Source organism: Pongo pygmaeus, chromosome 3 (genome assembly GCF_028885625.2).
Source record: "Pongo pygmaeus isolate AG05252 chromosome 3, NHGRI_mPonPyg2-v2.0_pri, whole genome shotgun sequence".
NCBI lineage: Eukaryota > Metazoa > Chordata > Mammalia > Primates > Hominidae > Pongo > Pongo pygmaeus.
The window spans coordinates 87114751-87127334 of NC_072376.2; the positions used below are offsets into that span (position 1 = coordinate 87114751).

The 12584-nt window shown below is 37.8% G+C and overlaps 1 pseudogene; it reads left to right on the forward strand.

The window, feature by feature from the left end:
* Positions 1-1259: 1259 nt before the first annotated feature.
* LOC129034556 (10 kDa heat shock protein, mitochondrial-like) overlaps positions 1260-12584 on the forward strand; it is a 28776-nt pseudogene continuing 17451 nt past the window's right edge.

Sequence of the window (12584 nt, forward strand, 5' to 3'; positions counted from 1 at the left end):
TTGTGTCACTGTACTCCTGTACTCCAGCCTGGGCAACAGGCTCAAAAACCTGTCTCAAAAACGAACAAAAAAAGGTGGGCAAACAATGTGAACAGAAATTTTTTAAAAGAAGACATACAAATGGCCAACAGATATACGAAAAAATGCTCAACATCACTAATCATCACAGAAATGCAAATTAAGTCAGAATGGCTATTAATAAAAAGTCAAGAAATAAGAATCACTGATGGGGATGCAGAGAAAAGGGAATTCCTATACACTGTTGTTAGGAATGTAAATTAGTACAACCTCTATGGGAAACAGTATGGAGACTTCTCAAAGAGCTAAATATAGAACTACCATTTGATCTACCAATCTCACTACTGGGTATCTACCCAAAAGAAAAGAAATCAATATAACAAAAAGATTCTTGTACCCACATTTATGACAGCACTATTCAAAATAGCAAAGTCATGGAATCAACATAAGTATCCGTCAACAGATAATTGGATAAAGAAAATATGGTATGTATACATAATGGAATACTATTTGGCCATATAAAGAATAAAATTATGTTTTTTGTAGCAACATGGATGGAACTGAAAGTCATTATTTTAAGGGAAACAAGTTATACAGAGAAAGTCAAATATCACATGTTCTCATAAGTGGGAGATAAAAAAAATGTATACACATAGGCAGAGAGAGTAGAAAGACAGACAACGGAGACTTGAAAAGATGAGGGAATACTAGGAGGATGGATGATGAGAAATTACCTAACGGGTACAATGTACATTATTTAGGTGACAGATACCTGAAAAGCCCTGATTTGACCATTGTACAATCTATGCATGTAACACAATTTAATTTGTACCCATAAATCTAGAAATTTTTTTTTAAAAAAACAGTATTTTGTGATCCTTCTAACAAACTCTGACACAAAAGGAGAGAGGGCATTTCTTCACTTTGCCTCAGTCATAGCAGAATCCTGGCATCAAAAGGCCTCCTATGTTTTTGCATTGGTCATTGATGGAGGCCCAAAATTACACACAAAGAAGTTGGGATGCCCGCAGAGCAACAGTTGTACCAGGTAATACAAGGCAATATCCAGTAAATGGCCACCAGAATTTGGCAGTATGTGGTCTCAGCACAGTAGTTTTGATGAGATATCTCTGATAGAGAAGTGAGGGTGTGGTAGGTCTAATGGGATTGTTCTGTGTTCCCAGGGTTTTAGGGTGAAAAAGCATTAGTGTTTCCTGCAGATTATACATGAGAAAGCTGATATGAAGCTTCTAAGATGCTGTCTAAGAAAACACCTGAAGGTCCGAGGGGACATCAGCAGAAGGAACCTAGAAAGGTTCCACTGGTTGCTTGGGGATAAAGGAAGTAGTCATAACAATCAGATGGAATCAGTGCCTTCCCTTGTGCCAAATGGACTTCAGGCAAAAGATCCTAGTAAGAGGATCATTTAATTCTTCACTCTCCTCACTTGGTTTGGACATATTAAGTCTTGAATTGAAACTGTATTTTGGAACCATGCAGGGTAACCAAAAAGAGCTATCCCTACAAACGTCAAAGTGGGCTTGATGAGGTGCACAGGAGGTAAAGTTGTTTTCTCATCACACTCCATGAGTCCTGCTTGGCCAACATAATCATTACATATTCATGAGTTCTTTATATTCTCTTGATCATTTAATGAAGGTGTTCCCTGTGAGTTAAATGTTTCTGAAATCAGGACACACACCTTGCAATTAATACATACATTTAACATTATGGAAATAGTGTGGCTTTTTTCTTTCTAAAAATGAGTTATTAAGTTGATAGTGAGCCTTGGAATAAAAGAAATATGGTAATACAGAGAAGACACTACAGTCCATTAGCACTCCATCCCCACCACCAAGTCAGAAACTGCAGTGGGTCATATTTGTATAATAAAACATGACAGCCTGATCAGGAAGCAGTAGTAGCCTTGCAGCCCCTATGTGGGCTACCCCCACTTTTCTAAAATCCTAACAGCTGCATTAGCAGGTACACAGTCATGAGATGAAGTGACAAACTTGTGATTGGCCAAACTGTCCAGCAGAACAGGCTTGAGGGCCTGGCAGATTCCCTAATCTGCATCACTGATTTTGGCAGCATCGCTGTCAGGGAACCCAAATGTCAGCACCAGCCTCACGTCCCCAGGCTCAGGGAACAGGGCAGGACAGAGTAGCAGAGAATGTCTGGGCCATGGAGGTTTCTTCAAAACAGAGGAATAGATTTTCAGTGACAGATGGCCAGAAAGCTAACTGAACAGATCAGCTTTATTAAATTTTGAGAGCAACAAATGATTAAAATTTATTTCACAGCTATTTAAATTCTTAAATAAATTCTTTTTCTGGATGAGGTAAACAGTGATGGCAAAGCATGCTGTTTTATGTCCCTTCCCCTGCATGTGTGCCTCTCTCCAGTCGAGCCAAGTATCTCTTTCCTCTTGGATTGAGCCTCTCTGAGAAACTGATGAGCCAGAGGCCAAGGTTTCTTTCTCTCCATCTGCTCCACCCTGCCTGAGTGCCTTTCTCTGACACTAGGCCTCCGTCAGAGACATCCCTTCCACTTTTGACAAATATGATGTCTGTAAATTTGAATTCAGGCTGAAAGGATTGGGTCTCAGTCCTTTCTCTGCTGGAATTTCACCAGGACCCTTTGCAAATTTGCGAATACCCTGCCCAGAAAACTTATATGTATCAATGAATTTTGTGACAACAGGGATAATACTTTAAATGAGTTAAATTCATTTGGACTTTGCTCCACCCAGGAAGCATGTTTGTGGTAACCATTCTACCATTATACTTTGGGGAAGGGTGGGGGCATTGCATTCCACTACGAAAATGAATCCAATGTAATGTGAAGGAAATCCCTCTATGAATAGGAATAAGGATGAGAAGGGATGTAAGAGAAAATCTGTTCAGTCCCAGCCCGGGAATATCTGTGAATGAGAATGAACAGAGACGAACAGAAGCAGGAGTCAGCCCAGCATGTCTTGTGGAGACCCTGCACTGCCCCAGGCAGAAAATCTCTCTGTTACAGCATATAAGTTAAAAGAGGTGAAGGTTAAAGAATTTTTGTGCCATGCACTGTTTGAAATTCTGAAGGAGACCAAAGTGCAGTTTAGCCCCGTGGTAACAGTAACATGATACCAAAAAGCACAGTGAAAATGATAGCACAGCATATTTAAAGAGATAAACTGTCTAAGCCAGCATACCCAAGTGTTTGGTTCTCATGTAGAAGAGAGGACTAAGACAAAACTCAGCAGTCCTGCTGCACAAAACAACCTGAGGGCCATAGTTGAATGGAGGTGCAACTCCCCTGGCCGAAACCTCTCCATCCAAGAAACTAGTGACAATAGCTTTCTAACCTGAGTTCCCTGCATTGCCTAATTTATTCATCCACCAAAGCTGCCATTTACAATGGAAGACTAATAAGCCACACAAGGCTAATTTCTTTTTTTGTTTTTTGTTTGATTGTTTGTTTTCGAGACAGAGTCTGGCTCTGTCGCTCAGGCTGGAGTGCAGTGGCGCGATCTCAGCTCACTGCAAACTCCACCTCCCAGGTTCAGGCCATTCTCCTGCCTCAGCCTCCTGAGTAGCTGGGACTACAGGTGCCCACCACCGCGCCTGGCTAATTTTTTTGTATTTTTAGTAGAGACGGGGTTTCACTGTGTTAGCCAGGATGGTCTCGATCTCCTGACCTCGTGATCCACCCTCCTCGGTCTCCCAGAGTGCTGGGATTACAGGCGTGAGCCACTGCGCCCGGCCAATTCCTTACTTAATCTTTCCAACAGGAGACAAGGTAGTTAGTCTTCCTGGGCAGAGTTATCACAATATTAGTCTTTTGTGACTCTTTCTGCTCCCCATCAATGGGAAGAATGAGGAAGGGAATGGGCAGAAAGAAGACTTACAGACATCTGCAGTTTGGGGGTTTTGGGGAAAAGAAGCAAGTCAGCTTTTAAAGATCATGATGGATTTAGGCACATATACCTAAGTGTTAGCTCTCATTATTTCTGATCCAACATAGAAAATAAAGAAGATCTATTTTTATTTCACACGCCTGAATGGTAGAGCAAAAATGCTTTATGATTTCATTTTACAGCTTTATGATTTCATTTTACAACTGCTGAGAAAAACAAAATGAGCTCTGCGTGACCAAAACTCCTACCACAACTAGATTGGTTACTATTATTATTATTATTCATTTATTATTGGTTTTCCTTGTCAAGGAATGGTCATCCTTGTCAAAGAATGGTCATTAGCAAGTTTATTAACTGAGATGAAAAATGTAAGAGAAAGATCAGATCTGGGACAAGAAAGAAAGATCATGAGAAAGATCAAAGTATTGAGTCCAGGGTTCATTCTTGTCACAATTTTATGCCTGCAATTCATATGAAATTAGAACTGCAAACACTAATTAGTAAAATTATCTGCATAAAGATCATTGTTGAAACTGTACAACTGAATGAGATTGGCCTCAAGAAAAGGTAAAAAGAAAAGATAATCTTGTGAGACACGTTCATTTCAAGGGCAAATAGCTGAAGATGAATAAGAAAGAGAAAAGTCAGTGAGGTGACCACCCCAGGAGCTATAGACACAAATAGAGAGCATAAGAATAGCTCTACATTGAAACTTTTTGTAGCTCATTTCCTATCTTTTTAGGATAGGGAAGAGAGAATGAAGTTAGAGTATTTGCTGAAATTGAGGGATATAGTGTTGCTATTGACATCTGGAGGAGAAAAGTTTTACAAATACTATTATTTAATAGATGAGAATGAAAGAATTGCAGAGCAGTGGGAAGGATGAAGCTGAAATTATAGCTGGAGCTATAGGAGATCAAATGAGAATGATTCTTGTGGACTCCCCTAAAAGACACCAGGAAAATATAGCAAGCAAAACTAAGTTTATTAGACTTTCTTCAGTGACAGAGAAGAGCTGCTTGATAAGAGTCTTAGTAGCATCCTGGAAGAAGGAAATCAGAAAGGGATACATATAGGCTTTAAGATCTGACTGGGTGGTTTTTAGGCAGGTCTTGCAAGGCAGGTCACTGGTTGGGATTATGGAGCATTATGACCCAGCAGCTTTAGAATAATGTGCACAGTAAGGCAAGTGTCTCAAAGCAAATCTTGATGATTAAGCTGTTAGTTTAGTTGATTCAGTCTTATTTTGAGGAGTAAATATTTCCTGTGACAAGAAGTTAAGTTATTCTTGTTCTTGGCATTATTTAACATGAAACAGGAAAGACTACAGTTATTATTTAGCGTAGGGACAGGAGATTGTTTTACTTTCAGTTCTCATTTTATAATTTTCTCTGGGGATAGTAAGAAAGGAGCCAGAGGAAAAGGGAAATGTGGGGATTATCTAGCATTAATAATTGACAAGCTGTATAAGATAATGGTGAAAGAGGGAACAGTCAAGCCAGATCCAGAGGACATAGTTGAAATAGTGGATCGCAGGGTAGTAAAGCAGGAGGGGAGGTTGATAACATGTTGTAGCTTCAGTGAAAGAAAGGATTTGAAAATATTAAATAATAGAAGATTAGGCCGAGAAAGGATAACAACATTTTAATATATAAAGTGAAAAATGATTTACTATACTTTTTGCTAATTACAAACAATAGATTCACTTAATTATACCAATATTTATACAGTAAGCTAAAATAAAACATTCATCCTTTCCCCCAATTTTTTGACAGGTAAATTCATCCTCATACTTTAAAACCAGTTCAGATCTCATCTCTGGGAAGCTTTCCTGACTTTCTGAAGTACCTTCTCTGACTCCCACAGCACATAGCATGGTCTAAGATCTCCACAGTGATTCCCAGAACCATATATAGTTCACAAATGTAAGAGAGGGGAAAACTACATCACTATTTAAAACCAACACTGACTGCAGCCACCTCAGCACCTAAGGAAGCGTAAAATTTTTTCCATAGAGTAGAAAGCCTTCTACTTAACAAAATTGGTTCCCAGTCCACTGCGGCTGTAAAAGGAGAAATCTCCAGAGTATGATTTGGAATGGTTCAGTGAAATAAAGAATAAAATTGCCTTACATTCAAAATGAGCAAGAATTTAGGGAATTGGAAGCAAATTCCAAATATAAGGACACTGTAGAGGGAGCAAAGGATCAGACAACACCCACATATGGGAGGTCATTAGAGCAAAATTGGTCAGCTTCTGATAGTAGAATTGACCTAAGAAATTCTAAAAAGAGAGTAACACTCACGTTTAATTATTTTCCATGTGTCCTTTGTCATCACATCACCTGAAACCTTTAATAATGCATACTACATGCATTAATGCCTTATGTTTCATAGGAAATCAAGAAAAGGGGGCTGAATTCCACATATGGTCTGTGCATGGCATAGAAAATAGGATAGCCGAAAGGTGAAAAACAAGTAAGATCAATTGTAGAATGAGATGACCATGAGACTATAAGCCCATAGAGTCTGAAACAACAACAAAACCTTGCCAAGGGCCGTGGGCTTCCTCTGGGATAAGCAATAAGTATCTGAACAATGTTTCTTAAATGTCCAAGGAAAGGAGTTGTCAGGTACCATCTGGTGTCCACTAGCTGACCTTGTGTTCCCCATTACAAGAGTGAGTCCTTCAGGGTAGGGAAATGTACATTAAACATCATTGCACTCTCAGTGCCTAGCACAGTGTATGACATATAGTAAGTAGTCAATAAGTACTTGTTAAATAAATGGATAAATATATAAAGAAATCAATTCATTTTTATTAGGGCAAAATGAGATAGTGTCTTGGTGGTATGAGAAAAGTATCAAAATGAAAAAATGAATGTGGAAACAGGAGAGCAGTAAATTCATATTCAAAGACCTATAATAGGAAAAGCACTCATATATTTACATGTCATGTTCTGCTCTTGGGAAGTATGAGTAATAAAACTGGAAGTGTAACACTGCAGTTATTAAAAAGAGAAGGTAAAATATAGGGGAACATGAAGTCCTCATGAAAGACTATAGAGATGTGAAAAGACTATAGAAAAAAATAATGATCATGTTGACAAGCTTAGCCTCAACATTATAGTGTTACTTAGGTGATAATTTCTTTTATCATCTCTGTGAGCAGACAGCAGCAACACTTATACAAACAAGAAATCAGAGGCCAAAAAAAAAAAAAAGAATTGATTTAAGTCTATGACATTCTCAAAGCCCAGTTTCCTATTCCACACTGGTAGTGAGGAAACCAAGACCTCAAAGGAAAGATCACCCCCCAGAATAAGGAGATTCTCTGCCAATCTCCCTGCAATTATAAAGCCCTGTGGGAATTTTATTTCGCTACCCATCCCTCTGCTGAAAGAACCACACCTTCCCTATGCTTGCTACTCTTTCGAATAATAACCTTTTGGAATTTTTAGATAACCCTGGAGGCATTTGAGAAAGTTAAGAATCACTATATTTGTGGTAAATTGTGATTTAAAAATAATGTATTGCAACTTGAATTTCACACGCCTAAGTCATTTTTTCCAAAATGGCAGAAAAAGTACCATTCTGATAGATCTAAAGCAATAAACTTGGCTTCGAAGAATTAGATTTACAGGTCATATTTATAATATTAAGGCATTCTTCCATACTAAAGCTAAAAAATGAAGGGTATGGCACTTTTTTTTTAATAAAATCAAGGCAAGGGGACTAAATTCAATATGATAGAAAGTGTTGCCAACAGGATTGGGGAGGTGGTGTGAGGATTACTTCAAGCCGTAAAATTACTCCATATAAATATGTAACTTTGGTACTAGCTTTCTTTACATTGTAGGAGAAAACAGACTAAATTTAAAATTCAGCAACTATTTATTGGGATTTTGTTTTTATTGCTAGGAGTTGACATAGCATACACAATATGTAAAAGCCTGTCATACAGACTAGCTTATGATCAGGCCAGAATAATTATCATAATATTTAATGAGAAAATACAAATCTTTATTTTATTCTCCGAGAAAAACCAACAGTGCTCCCACTTCTCATTTTTGAAAAAGAATTTATAATATTTGACACCAAATGATTCTTGCAAAGTGCTTTTAGAACCTAGGTAAGAAGACTGCTCTCAGATACAAAGCACTGAACCTTTTTTTCTTTCTTTACTTGTAAAAAATAAAGACTCCATCTAGCCCATCAAGTCATTTTACAAAGCCAAACAAATCACTTATTTTTCTCTGCTTTATATTTTTCAGAAGATTTCTAGGCAATTTTCCAAAACCATTTCTCCTTTATTTTAAACAAAAGAACCTTTCCTCACTATCCCCTCACAGTTACCTTTCATGTCTGAAACTCACTTTACTACCTTTATAAGCATTGTTATAGATATTCTAAAACAAAGCTAAGTCACAATGACTAGAAACTGTAGAGATAAATGACAACTGCTGAAATAAGAACAAACAGAGGCAATTTATTTAGAATTTGCTCTAGCAAGGAAGTCAGCCACCATCACTTGCATTTAGCAGAATTCAAAACTGGACAAAGAAGTGGGAAAGTGAACAAATAAGAAGGCTTTTTAATAGTGAATAAAAAAGAAGGCTTCAAATATGATCTGATTGGAAACTGGAAGCTGGAAGAGGGATAACTAAAATAAGGACATAATATGTATGATATGCATCATATGGCTTAGAGAATCTACAGTATTTGGCTTTCTCTGGTTGCTCCTGAGTTGGAAGCAAAGGCAAACATAGGGAAGCTAGCAATGATTAACCACGTCCTAATCATTGCAGGACTGTTGCTGCGCAGCTGTGGCTTAGCTTCCCCAGCTGTTTGCTGCAGAGATTGTGGGTCAGAATTCTATTGTGATATATGATCTGGCCACCATCTAATTTTATAGTCAGTTTCTCAGTCTCCATTTTTGGTCAGTACCTCACTTGTAAAAGTTGACTACTTCACAAAAGGCTAGATATTAAACCTTCATTTTCAGGGATTGTTCACCCACTTCCACAATCAACTGCATAGCAAGACTGTCTTGCCCTTTTTGTTATATCATCATGGCAATCATGTAAGAAGAGAGCAGTTTTTCTGGGCAGAATAGAATGGACTAATATAATGACCACTATGGGAGAATCAAGAATAATTAATAGTCCCTGTAACATGCACGGAAGCAGAAACTCCATCCAATTACCCAACCAAGGCCAAGAACAAATTTCATAGACCTGAGAACCAGCCTTAGAGAAACAAATAACTTTTTCATTATGGTGATGTATGGCCTGTACTACCTTGTCTGTTTCACTGATACAAGTAGAGTAAGAATTAACAATGGCACAGATGCTACCACTACCAGGCAATAAGAAATCTAGAGCAATGTGATTGTCCATCACTACTCATGCCAATGAGTTGAGACTGGTCTGTATTTCATCTAAAGCAAAGGTGATATCATTAATAACTTCTGCCAATGTTGATGATCAGTTTCTTACAGTGTTTCGTGTCTGTATGATTCCCATGGGTGGGAACACTTCTCTGATTGTTTGCATAAACAATGAGTCAATAATTTCCCCAGCTAGAAAATTTTAATAATCAAAGGTGGCATTGTTTTGGAGCTTGTGTGTGAATCAGAATTTACAGTCTTGGTGATTTATAGAATCAGAGTCTCTATGTTTGGAGACAAACAAGTCTCCAACTACTGTTCCTAAAGTGTATGAGGTGATAGTCTGAAGCAAACAGGATCAGGCATCCTTAGCACAAAGGAAGTGGTATTCAGTCAGGGGCACATGAAAAACCAGGAAAAAGGAGTCATTTTGACATGAAGTCAGAACCAGGCCTTATGTTAATTGTATTACATATCTGGGTCCCTTTTAGTCTCATAAAGTGGCAAGCATTTGGCCCACTGCCCTGTGGCCCACACCCTATGAAGGTTGTTAAATTAAAGTTTAGAATAACCTAGATTTTATCAGTAGATTATAATAATTAGTCATTTTTCTTGGAGAAAGGGACTCAGCAAAGTCATAGGTTGATTTGTTTAAAGTTATCTGTCCATGGCAGTGTAGGTGGAAACACCATCAGCTAAAATTTCCTCTGATTTCATTTGATGAAGCCAGAAATTATTATCCCAGAGGTTTTATTGTGGGGATTCAGTGATGAATGGAATGTCCAGCAATCAACAAGAATGGGGCAATGACCACTCTTTGGGATAAACCTAATAAAGGAATTAAAAAGATTATATTCTGATCTGACAATTATAAAAAAAGAAGGAAAAGTGAAAAAGAGGCTGTTATGAGTGGATGACAATCAGAGGTCTATAGAAAATGAGAAGAAGAATGACCGTAAGCAAGCAGTGACAAACAAAACAAGTTATTCAGGGGTTCTGGTTCAAGGTCTTGTTTGGAATCTGTCCACTATTGAGGTTGTCGGCTTCTTCTGAAAGTCTTATGTCAGCAGTCAGCTTCTGAAGATGAGCAGCTTCTAGAGGATCTCTGAAAATCCTCATTATTGAGATCCCCTGTTGGAGTAGACTTCTAATTGTGTGGAATTCTGGTTGCTTATTTAGTTATGAAATATAAACCTAAAGATTGGCTCCCTGTCATTTCACTGCTGTGGTTGTTGCTAACAATACCTGATAATGTTCAATTCAATAAGTTTTGAGAGCAGTTTTTCTCTCATGTCTCTTCCAATGGAAAAACACCTACTGATTGAAGATCACAAAGAGACTGTTTGGGAAGATGTGGGAAGGTGACCTTAACCTATTAACGACAGGATTGAATAAAGCATAGGCACTCCTTTCAGTATTTTGTCATCTCTATGTGAAGCAGGGCGGATCTAGTACTGGAGGTGAAATTCCTCAATGTATGGGCCTTCTATTTACCAGTTCACAGAGGGATAACCAATGTGTCCCTAGAAGAGTCATTCATATGCCCGTAGGGTCATTGAAAGTATTTTGGCCGTGGGAGCAACAGGACTTTTTCTGAAAGGCTTGGTAATTTTAATTTACAGATGGCACTGGTATTTTGAACCTTTCTAGAATATCATGGGTAGTAAAAGCAGTGTAGTTTCTGAGTAAGGGGTAAAACCTTACTGAGTTATTTTATAATAGTTCTCATAAAATGTGTAGGTTGGTCATTTGATATAAACTTGGTATCTCCAAGTTGAAAGCATTAGCAGCTTTTTAACAACTGTAAGTGCTATAACTTTTTGGCAAGGAAATGCTGTTTTGCCCTATATTGAAAATAAACTTATAACAATAATAAAGTATTTGAATCCTAAAAAGGAGGAGAGCTGGATAAAATCCATCTGCTGGAGTTCAAAGGGCCATTAAAGTTCTATTCCTGACCGTGTCTCACCTTTAGAGCTTCCCCAGGGTTATGTTACTGACAGATGACAAATGACCTTCAGCTATCTTCTTAAAGTTTCCCAATTAATGTTGATTTAAGATGATAGTAACCAACTTGTTCATGTCAGGATGAGTAGTTTCATGGAGAAATTGAACAGTATATATTTGAAATCATCTAATGCTACCAAACAGCTAACTCAAGAGCATCAGAGATAAGTCTAGAGAAAGGTCTCACCATGCATTTTCCACTCTTCTTTTTCCAAATCAGGAACCAAACATTGACATTTTATAATGATCTCTGATTTCCTCCAGAATTTTCCTTTGAGGATTTAGTTAATATCATAACCTTGGTTAAGATTGCCTGTCTGGCATAATAATCTTCTTGAGCACTTCCTTTCGCTTCTCTGTTATCGCTTTTGGCACGGGTCTCAACCTTTATAATAGCCACCTCTCTAGGAAGTAGGAGTGCATTTACAGTTCCTTAACTTGGTGTTCATTTTTTATAGAGGTTCTAGCAGTGGTGAGAAATCCTTTCTGTTTCCAAAGCATCCCAAAGTCATATACCACTTCAAAGGTATACCTGTTCTCTGTATACATATTTACATATATGTTTACTCTCTAGTTTTTGACTAATTGACAGGTTCTAAAAAGTACAATAAATTCAGCCATCCGGCCTGGTTTTACTTCAGGAGACTATATTCTAAAGGATAACTTAAATTAATGATAACATATCCCATTTGATAACCTCCAGTTTTAGTTTTAATTTTGAGGTAGAATCCATCAACAAATAATATTAGATTGGAGTTCTCAATGAGAGTCTCTAATAAATCTTAGTGAGGCACAGAAAGTTTCCTAACAAAGGTTAGGAAAAGGAAAAGAACTGTGAAATTCCACTTCTTCTGGTAGAGATAGTAGAATGGCAGGATTCAGGGTGATATAACAGTGAATTGTAATATAAGAGAGTGACAGTAACAAAATCTCAGTCAGTAGGAATGTCTATAATGTCTGAGGAACCAAGTAGAGAACAGAGGACTAGTTTACCAGAAGCATCAACAAATTTGGCAGTCTGCAGCTATCATCTTGAGACAAGACGGCCTTTGCAACAAGGTCAGGATTGAGGCTGTAAGTAATGGTTTTTGTGGTTTACATGAAGTTTAGTTGAAGCCACAAGGGCTTATTTATTTTGTTTATGTGCAAATAGACAAAGGAGTTTTGTTTGTTTGTTTGTCTGTTTTTAAGACAGGGTCTCACTCTGTCATCCAGGCTGGAATGCAGTGGCATAATCAAAACTCACTGCAGCCTCAGCCTCCCA